This window comes from Pan paniscus, chromosome 18, assembly GCF_029289425.2.
Source record: "Pan paniscus chromosome 18, NHGRI_mPanPan1-v2.0_pri, whole genome shotgun sequence".
NCBI lineage: Eukaryota > Metazoa > Chordata > Mammalia > Primates > Hominidae > Pan > Pan paniscus.
In genome coordinates this window covers 95,738,582-95,756,243 of record NC_073267.2, presented here as the reverse complement: position 1 = coordinate 95,756,243, position 17,662 = coordinate 95,738,582, and positions in this window count along the sequence as shown.

Below are 17,662 nucleotides of genomic sequence, written 5' to 3'. Positions count from 1 at the left end.
CAAAGCCCAGAAACAACACTAAAAGGTAAGTGGATAAAGAAATTGTGGTATATGCATATAATGTGATGCTACTCAGCAAGAAATAGAATGAGCAATCAATTCATGCTATGTCTTAGTCAGTTCCTGCTGCTATAACCATGTATTTTAAACTGGGTGACCTATAAATAATAGAAATTTATTGCTCACAGTTCCCCAAGATTAAGGCACCAGCAGGTTCAGTGTCTGGGGAGGGCTTTTGCTCTTGGCTTTGCAGATGGCACCTCTTGCTTTGTCCTCACATGGCAGAAGGAACCACAGAGGGACTAACTCACTCCCTGAAGCCCATCTATCCGGGCACAAATTCAATCCCCCAGGTGGAGCCCTCCTGACTGATCACCTCGCAAGGCCCCACCTCTTAGTACCATCACCTTGGAGGTTAAGTTCCAACATGTGAATTTTGCGGGGGGATACATTTGGACCACAGCACACTGCAACACAGACGAACTGTGTGCAGTGAGAGAAGCCAGACACCTCCCTGCCCCATTACCAGCACCAAAAAAAAAAATACAAACTATGTAATTCCATTTTTATAGAATTCTAGAAAATGCAAACTAACGCACAGTGACAGAAAGCAGACCCGTGATTGCCGGGGCTGGAGGTGGGGCGCAACAAGGAAGAACAGGTCGGGGGATGAAAGCCAGGCCTGAGTGAACTTTTGGGATAATGAGTCTGTTCCTTGTCTTGAGTGTGCCGATGATTTCAAGGGGACATGTGTATGTACAGCGTATCAAATTGCACACTTTAAATATGTGTGGCTCATCATATGTCAATTACACCTCAATAAAACTGGTATCGGAAGGCTGTTCTCTAAAATGGGGTACATACTTCATCAAAAGAGAGAGAGAAGGCACAAATATAGCAAATGTTAAGTTGTTGAAGCCAGATAGTAGCTGTACAGATGATCCTTGTACTAATCTTTCAACTTCTCCAAATACTTGAAAATGTTCACGATACAAAAAAGCTAGAGGGAAAGAACATAGGCTTGGGGGTCAAAACTCCAAGAGAGGAAGGGTGATTCTGGCATATCCCAGCTGTGTGAACTTGGGCAAGGGACCATGTCCCGTGCCTTGTTTCTTCATCTGTGAAATGTCCTGATCATCACATGAAGCTCATTGGATTGCAAGCATTAAATTGGATTAATGCATGGAGCTGGCTTAGCAGGAATTTTGGGTGTGGTGAACACTCCACAGAGGTAGCCTTCATTATTAAGTTCACCTTCCTTATCTGAGAGGCACAGAGACTGAATCAGCAAGGCTGAGACCTAACTGAGGTTACACAGCTAGTGCCAGGTCTCTGTCTCCCCATGAAAAACTACCATTTGGGGACACTCAGTGGCTCCCACATGTTTTAAAACTCTGAAGTAAATAGGTTATGCAAATAGTGGTCACGCCACCCTACCTAGGATGAGGCCCCCACTCTGGCCAACAAAGGAAGCCAGACCTAGCACCCAGACATATTTTTAACAGGGTGGAAATGTGCGTTTTGCATATTTTATCTTTTTCATAGTTCAAGGCAGGGGCCCCAACCAAAATCAGGTATTTAAAAATTTGTTTGTTTAGACAAGTAAAATCTCATAGGTTCAAGCTGCGCTGTCAAAACTCTTTCCCTAGTGTAGAATTGGATTCTGATAAATACATTCCTAAAAATGCATTTATGCCTTTACTTGCATTTCTATCTCCAAGGGTCAAACAGAGTTAGTCAGGAGTACACAGCACAACGCCATGCACAGCTGCCAAGATGTGTAGGCCGAGAGGCAGGCAGCTGCTCTGCAGAGACACAGCGAGTGAGGGGAAGGGTTTCTAAAATCAGGGAGAGTTCCATGAAGTCATTCCTCTCACTACTTTGGGGCAGTAGCTACCTGATCTAAGTGATTTTTGTTAAAGGGAATGAACATAATCGCAGACAATGGGAAGCTGAAAAAGTTAACTATGAATAAGAAAACAACTTGTGGGTAGTCAAGGTCTCACTCTGAAGGTTGCCCAGACTGGAGTGCACTGGCACAATCCCAGCTCACTGCAGCCTCCACCTCCCAGGCTCAAGAGATCCTCCCACTTCAGCCTCCCAAGTAGCTGGAACTACAGGTGTGCACCACCACACCAGGCTAGTTTTCTTTATTTTTTATAGAGACAGGGTCTCACTCCGTTGCCCAGGCTGGTCTCAAGCTCCTGGACTCAATCCTGCTGCCTCAGCTTCCCAAAGTGCTGAGGTTACAGAAGTGAGCCACTGCACCTGGCCTTTATTGACCTTCTTACCCACATGCCTACACTCCACTGAGAACACACCCAGGAAAAATGCAAGGATTTTTTTGACCGTCATACAAGAGGAACATGTGTCATATTGAATTATTTATTGCAAAGGATTCATTTTGGCAAGATGACCACGAGAGCTAGCTGGGGTGGCCGGGATGACCCTCGGACCTGTGCTATTCTAAGTGTGGCTCAAATGCGATCCACAAACTATTAGGTGCCGGTTCACAAGGAGTGAAGAAATTGAGAGAAACAGTTTAGAAATTTTTACAGCAATTCAACAGAGTACTTTGAGGTCTAAAGTTGGGCTTATATTTTTATATCTTTATTGTATTTTTCCAGTAATTCATTTTTACATTATTTTATAAAAGTAGCAGTGTGCAATGGATTCAAACTTTTTTTCATTTTCAGGACAGTTTGCATAGTCTTTCTTATGAATCAGTTCCAAATATATTAATTAGAGATTTTAAAAAATATTTTTTGAGACAAAGTGTCGCTCTTGTTGTCCAGGCTGAAGTGCAGTGGCACAATCTTGGCTCATTGCAACCTCCACCTCCCAGTTTCAAGCAATTATCCTGCCTCAGCCTCCCCAGTAGCTGGGATTACAGGCACCTGCCACCGTGTCCAGCTCATTTTTTGTATGTTTAGTAGACACAGCGTTTCATCATGTTGGCCAGGCCGATCTCGAACTCCTGACCTTAGGTGATCCACCCACCTTGGCCTCCCAAAGTGCTGGGATTACAGGCATGAGCCAACGCACCCAGCCCATTTTAAAAAATTTTATAACCTGCAGTCAAATATATGAGGTATATATAGTAGTACAAACTTTTCCCTGTATCAATCATCTTCAGTTAGAAAGTGGCTCTCCTTAAAAACAAAATAAATACTCACCTTCCAGTTGAGTGATTACTGCATAAGTTTAGTGGAGGAAGAAAAGATAAATTATCTACAAATATGAACTTGCCTTTACATAAGGCAAGATATGTTGTTGTCATGTGTGTTAAACAATAGCATGAAAATCACCCTGTCTTGTCTTCTCCAGTAAAAAGTAAAACATTTCCCCTCCAGCACGAACATAGGAAGTGCTGGCATGCTTACTTGAGTTCTAAGCAATAAATGATTCAAAGATAAGAAATTCAGTATCCATCTATATCATGACAAAAATGGGGAAATGCCCACTAACATTTTAATTGCAATTTTGGTTCACATTAGATCAAGGAATTTTTAATAACTGGTCCTTCCCTGCAGGTTGGGGCAAAAGCGATTGCAGTTTTTGCCATTAAATGTAATGGTTTGAGAAGCAGCGACTGAGGTCTCAGCTCTGGGACAGCGTGGCAGAATTTTACTCTTAGGCATTCTAACAGGAGTTCTCTCACCAAGCGATGGCTAAGAATCACCTGGGAGCTTGTTAAAAATGCCAATCTCTGACCCCATCACAGGAGAGTCCAAGCTGGGGCCCAGGACTCTGACCCATGATGTGGATGCGGCTGGCCATGCCTGTGCTTGGGAACATCTGGCTTAACACTCCACCAGGGGCTGCCCCTTGGTCTCTGGCTGAATTATCTATATACATTTTTCTGTGTTCAACATCAGCTGCACACAAGGAATACTTCACAAAGAAGGTAGTACTCAGGCAGGCCCTTAGAGAGTTGCTAGAATTCAAACATACCGAGAAAGGGACAGGAATGGAGGAAAAGTCCAGGTATCAGAAAGTGTAAAGTGATTTGGGGCAGGCTATAGAGAAAAACCCCATCTGTTGGAAAACAGGTTGGTAAATACATGGTACCTGTGCCACACTCTCCCCACCCTCACCCGCAGCAGACATTGCTAATCAATTGCAGCATGCTTTCACAGTGATCCCAGGGACAGCCTCATGATCCCCATCAACATCAGACTGCTTCACCACAGAACGTTGCAGATGCACAAGCTCCAACCAGGCACAGATGGCCCATGAGATACTCACTCAGAGCTGGAGCATGAAGTCAGTCCCGGGGAAAGACAGAAGTAGGGCAAGGTAATAGCAGGCACTGAATGTACTGCTAATGACTCAGACCTCATCCTGACAGCACTGCTAAGGACTCAAACCTCATCCTGACAGCAGTGAGGGGCTTGAGCAGAGGGCCCAATCATTTTCAAAGCTTTGTTTTGAAGATCATGAGGAGTTGTGAGGGCTGCTTTGGAGTTTACAGAAGATAGATCCAGGAAGAGACAAGGGTCTGAACAGAGATGCTGAAAGTGAAAGAAAAGATTGAAAGCAAGAAATAGAATGGAAATGACATAGGAATTTGTAACATCCAATCAGGTTGAGAGAGAAGGAGAAGTTGGCAATGACTTTAAAGATGGGAGCCTCGGTGACCCGCGGAAGATTTGGCCCTGCTAACACAAGCAGAGAAGATAGGAGGAGGAAAAAGGAGGGGAAATGAGGACTTCGGTCCGGGGATTTTTAAGTCTGTGTGGTTGGCATTTCCTGCAGGTGGAAATGTCCCACAGGAGGTAGGAACGGCAGGTACTCAAAGGAGCCATCAAGCTGGAAAGAGCCCATCAGAGGAGGTGAGCCAGGCCAAGGAGCTCCCGGACAGAGATAAAGAAAGAAAGAGATGAAGACAGAGTTCCTTAGGGGAGAAAGAGGAGGAGGCTTCAGACCCAGGATGAGGGAAAGTGGAAGGAGGGGTGGCCCAAGAAAATAAGAATGTGCCTGAAGTCTGCAGCCTGAAACACTGCACCAGGAACACCCGGGAGCTTTTAAAAGCTCAGGGGCCTGGGCTCACCCTGCAGGTCCCAGCTCGCAAGGCTGGGGTGTGGTCCTGACACCCATTGCTCTCAGGCTCCCCACTCCCAAAGCCCGCTCAGGAAAGGGGGTCCCCTTCTCAGCTACAGAGCTCATTAGAGCCTGCACTGTCCCAGGCTGCCCCTGCCCCTGAGGGCTCTGGAGACAAAGCTACCTCCAGAAGGGCCTGAAATACTAAGGCTGACGTGGAGAGGATGGAGAGGGCGACTCCCAGGCTGGACAGGAGAAGCAGAGCTAGGCATTGAGCCAGAAGGTGGAGGGGGCGGGACTCTGAAGTTGCTCTGTCTAAGACAGTGGCAACTAGTCATGCATGGCCATGATAACTGAATTTTATTAATTAAAATTAAATTACACTTACAGTCCAGTTCCTCACTCACACCAGCCACCTTTCATGTGCGCAAGAGCCCTGTGTACGGGTGGCTGCATATTGGACAGCACAGACCTGGAGTGTTTCCATCACTGCAGAATTTTCTATCTGCCAGGGGTGGCAGAGGGAGGAGGGAAGCAGATGCGCAGGGCCACGGCGAGGCCCCGAAGAAGCAAAGCATCTCTCACCAGCCAAAGGAGAGGCAGATTTTTCTTTAGTTTCCTGCCATCACTACTGATCACAGGCTCTTTGCTTTGAAGTGAGAATGCATATTTGACTAAATGTTTAGAAGGTAAGGGCCGTAGAGAAGAGAGAAATAATAAACCTCCTGGAAGGACCCCTGGCTGGGCTCCCTCTTCTCCAAAACCATTATCCAGATTCTCCCAACATCCCTGTGAGGTCAGCTCACATTGCATTTTGCAAACGAGGACCTGGAGACTGCATAGAATAGGGTGGTAATGCACTCCAGGTTTGGGTTCAAATCCAGCCCTGGCCGTGCCCTCTCCAAGCTGTGGGTCCCCTGGAAAGCTCTGTGACCTCTCCGAGCATGGGTTTCTTCAACTGTAACAACAGAGCCAGCCTAACAGGATGGTTGGAAGGACAGAATGAGGCAGTGAGGATAAACCACAACATGACTGGTATCCATTGTGTCACAGTCAGCTCTCTGAAAAAGCAAGCCATGGTTTATGGTGTATGCCAGTTCCCATGGCATAAATACTCACAGCTTGGCAGATTTCATGCCACCACCATGCCTGCCCTGAACGTGGAGTTGGGAAGAGGTGCAGATAGTGGCCCCCTCGGGCCTGTAGGAACAGCCCCGTCTACCACACCCCTGCGTCTCAACTCTCGGGTAGGAGTAGCCCATCTACCACACCGCTGCTTCTCAACACTCCAGACAAGGACGACACTGGCTTCTCCTCCTCCCTCACATCCTAGGCCTGCTAGTGATTTTCTGGTTGTCATCTGCCTGAAAGAGAGGCAGGTTTGGTTCCTTTGAGGACAATGTCATTTGGTTTCACAGACAGCTTTCCCATAAAATGGCATCTGCATCCCAGCGTTGACCCACCCAGCAGCAGCAGGGTGAAGTCTTGGAAGTGGAGGCTGGGTGGATGTTGTGGCTTCATGTGGGAGACCCGTGGTGGTTCCTGACTTGAAATGAGACTGGTGGGGCTCAACCAGCTTCCCCCAGAGACACATCACATCTCCAAACCCAGCTCTGCCCTGGGCAGGGTGCCAGGCCCTTCCAGGGTAACTGCAGGAGGCCAGAGACTGCAGGCCCTGGGGGAAGCGGGAGCCCAGCCGCTCAGAGATCTCCAGCAGAGGAAGGAGGCCGCCTGGCAGGCAGCTCCAGGTGGAAGGAAGCCAATGCCCACACTATTCCTGGGGCCATCGTGCCCTTCCCAGGTAGGAGTCCGTGGTAGAGTCACCTGCCGAAATACCATAGAGGCAGAGCGGAGATTGGAAAGGACTTAAGAAGTGAGGACACTGAGGCCCAAAGAGAAGCCATGCCTTCAGGGCCACCCGGGGATTTCGTGGCTGAGCTGGGACTTGAACCCACTCCCATCAGTTTCCTTCCTCCCTCCCTCCTTCCATCCCTCCTTTCTTCCCCCCTCCCTCCCTCCCTCTCCTACCTCCATCCTCTCTCCTTCCTCTTTCCCTCCATCCCTCCTTCCTTCCTCTCTTACTGTGTCTTTCTCCCTTCCTTCCAACATTTACTGAAAACATCATCTGCTAGACATTCATGGCAGTGGAAAAAGACAGGTATCTCTGTTCTCCTGGGCAGGAGAGCCACTGTGGGGGACACCAGTACCCTTTTATTGCATTTTCAAATCAAGATATAATCTATCTACCATACAATTTGCCATTTTAAAGTCACAATTTAGCAGTTATTAACATTGTCACAATGGTGTTGAGCTATCACAAACTCCTTCTGTTTCCAGGATTTGCCACTCCTGATTTTACAACCTTGGCAAATGATGTCACTTCTCAGTGCCTCAGTTTCCCCATACATAAAATGGAGATAGCCACCCCTACTATGCTGGTTATCATAGCGCTAACTCGAGGATTCACTGACAGGCATGTAGTAGCATTCCCAAGCGGCAGCTGTGGTCCTTACTTAAGTGATTAGTCTTGGGCCCCATGTGGGCTTAGGGAACTGAACATCCCAGAAACCACCTTCCAGAAACTTACAGCCTCATAGAGGAACTCACTATTAATTGCAAGAGAGAGAGAAAGTAGAAAGAACAGCTTCCCGGGGAGTTGTTCTCACAGGGACAGTGGGTGTTTGGACGTGAGCATTCTGATGGAGCCGCCGCTGTGACACCTGACTCCAGAGCCACGTGCTAGCACCCCACCCTGGCCTTTCCCCCACCCTCTGTGTTTCCAAATTCTAAAGAAAGGTGTTTATGAGACCGAGGGAGGGAGTGGGCATGTCGCCTACTGGACAGGAAATTGAAAACAGCTGCCACGGTTTCCATTTCGTGGGGCAAGAACTTTCATTTTTCATTCCAAATCCCGGCCCTTCCCCTTTCGCCTCTGAAGAAGTGACAGTGGGGTGGTGTTCGTTCCTCCGGGACTCCGACATGAGCCACTGCTGGGGGCTGGGGGCCGCAGGCTGACCCCCAGAACTCACTCAGCATCTCCAAACCTCAGTGCCAGAGACCGATGCTCCAACGCCCAGCCTAGTGCTAGGGTCTAGTACCAACTGGCTCCAACTGTCTGGCCCCTACCACAGACTTTCTGCTCCAGACTCACTGGCTGGACTGTGGTCTCACATCGTCCTTTTCTGTCTCTGTACCTACGCACTCATCTAGCACCCAGCGGGTCCCCTTAAATGTCTGTGGAGTAAAATAAATAGACCAGGAACCCATAGCTTCCATTTGTGAAATCCCGCACGGAATAAAACTCAAACGTGGCTGTACCCGCATGTGTTCTCAATAAGCCACCAGTAGAAACAACATGATAAGAACTTAGTCCCCCAAGACAAACTGGAACTGACTCTCCAGTCTTCTTAAAACGAATGGCCCCGAGCAAAACTAGAGCGGCAGAATATCCTCTCAGCCTGAGCCGGTATTTCAGTTTGACTCTTGGCTTTATTAGAATGGATGCAACGTCTCCAACCAAAACCAGATGTACTTCCTGCTTCCTCTAGAGCAGGCTTCTGACTCAGGTCCAGTGGAGATGGATCACCATGTTCCAGGACTCCAGGTAAGTCCAGCTTCAGACCCTGGAAGATGGGGAGGCTGTTTGAGTACAGGGGATAGGACAGGCCCCAGGACGTGTCTTTCCATGAATGAGAAGCGAGACCCCTCTTAGCAGCTGGCACCTGGATCTCCGCTTGTACCTCTTGTACCTGGTTCCGCTGTGCGCACACACACCTGAGCACCACACTCCCCTCCTGGGAGGGAAGTCCAGTCCTGCTGAAGGCCTCTTGCACAGAATCACAGAGCATAAGAAAGCACCCTCTGATTTAGATCTTTGATGCCCCAGGCATTTACAGCAATGACAAAGGACATTTTGTGACAAACAGTGGCATTTTCATTCTGCGACCTCAATTCAAAAGGTCAGAAATGTGCCCTGAACATTCCCTGGAGAGTTTGTTACGGGTCAGTCATCCTTGAAATTAGGCTGCTGGACCCAGACAGACCTGGCTGCAGACCAGTCCTGCCTCTGCCTCCTGTGTGATCGTGGGGCACAGGACCTCTCTGAGTCCAGTCCCGGTCCCGGCTCTGCCACTTGTTAAGCACAGGACCTCGGACAAGTGTGTCTCTCCACGTTCAGTGTCTTCACATGTCAACAGACGGTCATTGTTATTTCCTTTTTTTTTTTTTTTTTTTTTGAGATGCACTTTTGCTCTTGTTGCCTGGGCTGGAGTGCAATGGAGTGATCTTGGCTCACTGCAACCTCCACTTCCCGGGTTCAAGCAATTCTCCTACCTCAGCCTCCCGAGCAGCTGGGATTACAGGCATGCACCACCACACCCGGCTAATTTTTTTGTATTTTTATTAGAGACGGGGTTTCTCCATGTTGGTCATGCTGGTCTCGAACTCCTGACCTCAGGTGATCCGCCAGCCTTGGCCTCCCAAAGTGCTGGGATTACAGGTGTGAGCCACCACACCCAGCTAACTCATTGTTATTTCAACTCTGACTGGTCATGAGGATCACATGGGGGTTCATGCCAGTTCTCAGCCCAGAGGCTGGCACACGGGAAGCAGGCCGTCAGGGCAGGCTGTTATTACAATCCCACAGGGCCATGTTGAGACAGTGGGCAGCAGATGTTAGGAACATGGCCTTTGAAACCAGCAGTGCTGGGGCAAAGCGTGGTTCTTCCATTTGCTAACTGTGTGGGAAGCAGGCGGGTGCTCCTCCCAAGCTGGCCCTTACTTTCCTCCTCTGTAAAATGGGGATAATAACAACCCCCATCACACAGGAGTTGGTGCTTTCCTATTGGAAGCAGACAATGCGCTTCACATTTTCGTGCAACGCCTGGTGCCGGAACTTCGTTCTTCACCCATCCGCGCTACCCATCACAGAACCCGCTCCAAACAGTGAGTCCCGTGTGTGTGTCCTCAAGCTTTAAGGAGTAACCAGGTCTCCCCGACCACATTCTGAAAGTGCATTCGTCTTTCTTTTATGAGCTGCCCTGCTGCTGGGAGGCCTTGAAGCCAGCTTCTTGTGAAAGAGCAGCTACAGATAAATGGTTAAACGGCTGAAAGCAATCATCAAAGGCCCAGAACCATTCAAGAAATGAGGCCGGAGGCGTTGGCTCACGCCTGTAATCCTAGCACTTTGGGAGGCCAAGGTAGGCGGCTCACCTGAAGTCAGGAGTTCAAGACCAGCCTGGCCAACACAGTGAAAGTTCATCTCTACTAAGAATACAAAAATTACCTGGGTGTGGTGGCCTGCCTGTAATCCCAGCTACTTGGGAAGCTGACGCGGGAGAATCGCTTGAACCTGGGAGGCAGAGGTTGCAGTGAGCTGAGATCATGCCACTGCACTCCAGCCTGGGCGACAGAGTGAGACTCTGTCTCAAAAAAATAAAATAAAAATAAGAAATGAGCCACCATCCAGCTGTTGATGAGAAAGTGAAGATCCTGGAAACTTGGGCTAAGGAGAGCTACCACATCTGCACACAAACCTTATTTCTGAGCTTCCTGACAGACAGCAAAAAGGGAACATGACAAGCTCTCAGCTAATAAAAAAGAGGGATCATCATTGAACAGAGACTCATTTATTCCTCAGACCTAACTCTGGGAGACGTCTCTCTGGGACTTTCATATGAGTGACACATTTGAGAGTAGATTGGCCAAAGGAAGGTAGGAAAGAAGGACAAAAGGACATAAGAGAGGAAGGACAGAAGGGAGGAAGGACAGAAGGGAAGAAGGACAGAAGGACAGAAGGGAAGAAGGACAGAAGGACAGAAGGGAGGAAGGACAGAAGGGAGGAAGTCAGTGCCACATAGGCAGCATGACTGTTTAATTTTGCATCCAGACCAGGGCATTTTTGAGTGTGAAATTAGTAATTATAGCAAAACATCAGACAGAAACGAGGACTGCCCCATGCACATGAGGGCTATGGTCACCGATAGAGCTGGCCATTTCTTTTCTCATTCCTTGATGACCGCCAAGGGCCAAGCCTTTTAAGTGATTGGTCCGTAAAAACCACAATGGCGAAGTGCACATGCCTCGCATTTCAGCAATTTAACCAAAGGGTCGTAACTAACACTCGTGTGATGTCCTGTGTATGACACTTCGTAAGGTTCACGCCTACTCATCACAGAAAGGCAGCAGCTTGGAAGAGTGGACAGACCTCTGGCTTTGTAGCCAAAGACACCCCGTTTCCATGAGACGCTGCACGTCCCCTCCTGTCACACTGCCCGGCACTAGCAGGTGTTCAAGAGCCCATGGCTCCCATGACTGTCACTGCTTCTGTTGCTATTACTTTGGGGGATAACATTTTGCCGTTAAGAAAACCGAGTCTCAGAGAGATTCAGAGATCTGCCCGAGGACATGCCATTGGCAATGGAGCCCCAAATCCCTCTGTACCATTAAGCTTAGAAAATCTAGAGCAGGTGGAAAAACTCAACAAGGTGTTGGGGGAGTGAATTTTAAATCCCAGGGGATATTGACCATGTCTGGGGACATTTTTTATTGTCATGCTAACTGGGGTGGGGGTACGACTGGCATCTAGGGGGTGGAGGCCAGGGATGCTGCTAAACACCCCCACAGTGCCCTGGATGGCACCCCCCTAGCTGAGAATGCTCCAGCCCCACATGTCAGGAGAGCCGTGGTGGTGGATATGCCGTGTTCCAACACTAAAGCAAATTCAAGACTGTGACATCAGACACAATAGCGGGACAGACACACCCCAGTGGGATTTGTCAGGATAAATGCAAAGGACCCTTTAATATGTACAATAGCCAGGAAAGGAAAAGAGGACCCCTTAGGTCTCTGGAGCTTGATTTGCCCAGGATGTCTTGAGCAGGAACCATGAATTCTGTGAAATCAATGTTCCCTCCTTCGAGTCCTCTCTCTGCCATTGAGGTTTCTTAAATGTCTGAGGCCAAAAATCACCTGCTAGCAGCTCCCTCCTTAGGATCCTTTCTAAAACCCTGCAGCCTCCTGGGGAAGGTTCATCGTAGTCACTCTCTCCCTGATGTGAACTCAGAAGGCGATGGACTGAGTTTGTAGGAAAAACCCCAGGGGTTCTGAGCACAGGTGTGAGCCAGCCAGCTGCCTCTCAGCCAGCACGGAGCCTCCCGAAGACCCCAGACACGGACAGCTCTGCTCCCATCGAGGGACTGCCCAACTCAGGACATCTCACTCAGCCTGTTCAAACCTTAGAAGGGGCCAGAAAAAGAAAAAAAAAAAAAACAGACTCTGGAATCAGAGAGGCATGTGTTCCAATCCCAGCTCAGCTGCCTCCTAGCCACAGCCATGCAAACTCAGGCCACGCACTCGGCCTCTCAGGCCTCAGTTTTCTCTGCCGGAGATAGGAGGTAAGAATAGAGCTTCATTAAAGAGGTGATTAAAAAGGTGATGAAAGAGGATTAAAGAGGTGACACAATAGAGTACTCAGCGCGCTGCAGGTCCCCAACAAATGGCGCTCGTGACGATCACCATGCGGCTCCACGTCCACCGGCCTGGCTGCTAATCACCCTTGGGTCAGGCACATTAGCCAGCAGGGTTCTTCCACTTCCCCAGCCTGAACTGGCTCGAGTTGGGGCAGGGGGTCCAGTTGGGCTTGTTCCATTGGTGTTAACCTCTAATCCCCCAGTTCTGTCACCCGCACCTGCATGGCAAGGTCTGTCTCCCAGCTGCCATATCACTGTGGTGTAGTGAAGACAGCCGATAACCACTCAGCCAATGCACCATACCCGCCATGGTCTACTAGGTCTGCAGTGATAGCAACAAACAGCTTTTCTGTTTCTCACACATGAGCCGCAGGGTTATGCAGGAACTGGCCTTCTAGATGGTTTCTCTCCACTCAGTGAATACTCAGATACCCACTCACAAGCTCTCTCCTTCCTCCCAATTCCATCTGTCGACCCCAGACCTATCAGATGACCTATTATCTTCTTTTTCTTAAATTGGAGCTCATCATGTTCCTTTTTGCTGTGGCTGCTAGGAAGCTCAGAGCTGAATTTTGTGCTCCCTGTCTTAATTTCTTCATCTCACTGACCTTCGTCTCCATTCTGTTCCAATAACCCACAAGTCTTTTCTCTATCTCCAGAATACCTCACTCAGACATCCTCAGACTTCAGAACCCAATTTCTTCTTCTTGTACCTAGGCTCGAATGTGGGCACAATACCAGTTCACCAGCCTCTCGGAGGCCACCAGTCCACAGGTCCTTTATTTCTCTCTCATCCACCCTTCAAGCTTCACCCCCTCCCATATTCAGCCGAGGCTCCGTGATCTATAACATCAGTCACAACCTCGACACTGCTCCGGCCTCCCCAGCATTTTGAGGGGCTGGAGATTGTCCTCTTCACACAGGCCATTGCATGGGCTGTGGTTAACCCAAGTGTGTTTTCTAGTTTAAACACTGTCTCTGGGAAAAAAGCACATGAGCCTCCCCACTCCTTCCCTTGGAAAAACAAGATCAGAAATAATACTTTCTCTTTTAAGCATGGTAGGCGGCTTCTGATAGTACAGTGTGAGCCAGCAAGACTAAGAACTAAAGGGGAGAGTTTCAGAGAGATTCATTGTTTTTTCCTTCTCATCTTTCACATCGGTTATGCCACCAAGAAAAAGAAGAATCCCCCTGCTGTGGCTAAATGCGACTGTTTACTTTGCTTACAGACGTTGTAAATTTTTTATGTGCCATGGTTGTTTTAAGAGCTTTTAAAGCATTTTGGATGATTATATAAGTCACAAAACAGCTACAGTAAAAATGAATTTATTTTTTAACGGTGTCATGGAATGTAAAGGATGCATCAGTGGGCTCACCAAACATTCCTTCAGTGTGCAGCAACCTCGAAGCCCAGACAGCCTCTGTTTGCCATCATGGTGCCCACGGTGGGATGTTTTTACGAAGCAGTTAGCATGCTCTTAATGGGTATATGTTTTCGTTTTTCTGAAAACCCAAACACAATGTGATGCTTTCTTGTTCAACCTTTTCTGCAGATGGGACATAAAATATGAGAGAGAAAGACAGAAGGGGCAAGGCGAAGATGGGCACAATACCTTGCACAGGCGCTGGGGCATGGGGGTGTCAAGAGTGTGCTGGGCAGGGAGGGATCCCTGCACCCCAACATCCTTGCACTGCCACACACTCAGATGACCTCCTGGACTCCCGCATGGCCATCAGGGAATGGGAGCAGGCAGCAGGGGGAGACCCTCGGGCCCCATCCCCAGCACCTCAGGGCTGAGGGACCCTGGACTAAGCTCCAAGCCAAGATAGCAGCCTCCAAGCTCTCAATGGCAGGAATTTTAAGCATCATTTTATCCACCCCGTCCCCTTAGAAATGGGGAAACCAAGGCTCAGAGGGCCCAGTAGTTGTGAATTCCCCGTCCAAGGGTATACATTGACATTCCAGGACTCCGAGGCTCCCACGTCCAACAGACCTTCCGTTCAACACCTTCATAAGTACGCAAGGGGGGATCCTCTTCTCTGAAGCCTCCCCCTCACCACTCCCAGCTGCCCCGTGAGGGTTTCCATTCTGCCCAGATCAGACCCCCCGAGCCACCGTTTCATTTCTCTCTGCAGCGCCTCACTCACTGTGTAAAATTAGCTCAGCCATGAGTTTCAGGAACAAATACCTGTCACCTCCTTCAGTGTCGAGAAAAAGAAACTAGAGGGGACTTTCCTCCTTTCCTGCCAGCCAGGGCTGGGCCCCCAGCAATGCAGGGGCTCAGGAGAGAGCTGGAGGAGGGGCCCAGGATGCCTGGCGCAGAAGGAAGCTTCCTGGACCCTCCCCACCCTGGACAACTGTCCTCCCACACTGAATGTGTGTCCTGTGGTTCTCAGGTGTCCTTGCACTGTCCGTGGTTGCTTTAGAAACATGCGTTTCTGAACGTCATATTGAAGTATGACACAGGTTCAGAAAAACGCATGCATCCTAAGTGCATGGCACAGTGAATTTCACCCACTAAGCACCAGTAACAGCACTGGGTAGAGAAATAGAATGGCTTTACCCGCCCCCCACAGGAACCCTCCTCATGCCCCCTGGAAGTCAGTACCCAGACCCCCAAGGAGAGCCCCTCTCCTAACTTCTAACAATGTAGATCCGTTTTGACTGGTTTGGAAATCTGGATAAATGGCATCACGGTGTGTGGACTCTTGTATCTGGCTTCTCTTACTAAGTATCAAGTGTGGGAAATCATCTCTGTTTTTACATGTGGATCTAATCATTCACATTCACTGCTGCATTCTCTATTCTAGAAACACATCACACTTTGTCTGGTTAAATGACATGAAATTGCCGTTTTGTAGGTTACAAAAAACAAAATTAAAGGGGGAGGCTTAAGAGAAGGCGAGCTCCCTTGCGCACCTATGAAGAGTGTTGGAAGGAAGGTCTGTTGGACGGGGGAACCTTAGGGTCCCGGTCCCTCAGACTGGAGTATACCCTCAGACTGGGGATTCACAATTACTTGGTCTGCTTGGACTCTGTCATGTTTTTTGTAACCATCCACATGATCCATGCATTTTACTTCTGGTAAATACAGGTGTTGGTATCATATTGTCCTCCCATTCTGGCCCTTTTTTACTTTTTTAAATTGGTGTTTTGTTTTTAAAATTCATCCTTGCCACTGCATAACCAGGTTATGCACACCATACAACTCAGCCCTCACTGAGGGGCATCGGATGGCTCCCACACTCCCCAGCACACATAACACCATCATCCACGTCCCCAGTGGACCCCAGGTGAGAATTTTGGGGTGTATGTATCCAGGAGTGCAATGATGGGCTCATATTCTCGGGAGGCCACCTTTTTTTAATTCATCCACCCCACTGATACCCTGCAGCTTATCCAGCAGCCCAACAGGCAGTGCATGGACTTAGTGACAATCAAAGGTCCTAGAGGTCACAGAGGAGGATAGGGAGGAGCAGGGAAGAAGCCGGGGTGAGGGGAGCCGGGGGTGGTGGGGGGGGGGGTGGGGAAGGGTCCACGATAAGCCAGCAGGGGGCGCTGCTGCCCGTGGGATCCTCATGGCCAAGGGTCCCAGGAGGTGGTAGAGGCCATCTGAGGGCTGCTGCTTCAGCTGTCCCTGTCTTCTCAGTGACCCCAAACACCCACCGGATGTGGCATGAGCCCCTGGGGTGGGACTTTGGAGGCGCTGGAGCATGGGGGTGTCAAGAGTGTGCTGGACAGGGAGGGATCCCTGCACCCCAACATCCTTGCACTGCCACACACTCGGATGACCTCCTGGACTCCCGCATGGCCATCAGGGAATGGGAGCAGGAAGCAGGGGGAGACCCTCGGGCCCCATCCCCAGCATCTCAGGGCTGAGGGACCCCTGGACTAAGCTCCAAGCCAAGAGAGCAGCCTCCAAGCTCTTTGCTACAACATCCCCTATCTTTATGGCCCTACCCCGCTTTGCACCCCAACTTGAAATGCAGGGATAAGAAAGAAAGTGAAAGAGAAAGTAGAACAGATATCTGCAACAGAGGCCATAGCAGCTGCCCCCAGGGGACAGGTGTCCCTTATCCGACATGATGAGCTGATCTCCTCTGCTCCTCGGAGGTGGAGGACAGCCCTGGGCATGGAGATCAGAATACATTCTTTCCTCTGCTCTTCCTCCTATGATGATTGAGTCCCATTCATTCGTGCATTCATGTGTTTGATCGACAGATGCCGGGCCGCTGCTGTGTGCTGGGCAGTGTTTGTCAGCTGGGAGGGACCGAGTGCTAACAAGACCAGAGCTTCACACACTAGGGCAGGGCTGCCCCCACTCACAGAGAGTCTCAGTGTTGGACTTAAGGAGGCATCCACGCACACAGTCACTCCACACTGGAGGAAGGTGTCCACCTGTGAATGCTGACCTTCCGTTTGTGTGTGCATCTCTGTTCTGGCATTTCTTTATTTAAAAAAAAAACAAACCAGCAGAATCTATGAAACTGGAAGTGGCCCATGTGTCTTTTGTCTTCTGACAGCCTCCAGGCAAGTCGTGGAAGCTGCTCCAGGGAACATCTACATGTAAAAACATGGATGATTTCCCAAACTTGATATTTAGTAAGAGAAGCCACATATAAGAGTCCACACAGCAATGCCATTTACCCAGGTTTCCAAACCAGGCAAAACTGATCTACATTGTTAGAAGTTAGGATAGGGGTTCCCCATGGGAGTCTGGGTGGTGATCTGAAGGGACAGGAGGGGGGTTTCTGGGAAGCTAATGCCATTCCAGTTCTCCATCTGCTTCTCCCATGCTCTGTTCTTAAAGCAATAGTTTTTTATTAAATGAATGCTTGGGGGCCGGGCACGGTGGCTCACATCTGTAATTCCAGCACTTTGGGAGGCGAGGCGGGTAGATCACTTGAGGTCAGGAGTTCAAGACCATCCTGGCCAACATGGTGAAAACCCCATCTCTACTAAAAACACAAAAATTAGCTGGGCATGGTGGTGCACACCTATAATCCCAGCTACTCAGGAGGCTGAGGCAAGAGAATCACTTGAACCCTGGAAGCAGAGGCTACAGTGAGCTGAGATCGCACCACTGCACTCCAGCCTGGGTGACAGAGTGAGACTGTCTCAAAAAAAAAAAAAAAAAATGCTTGAGGTG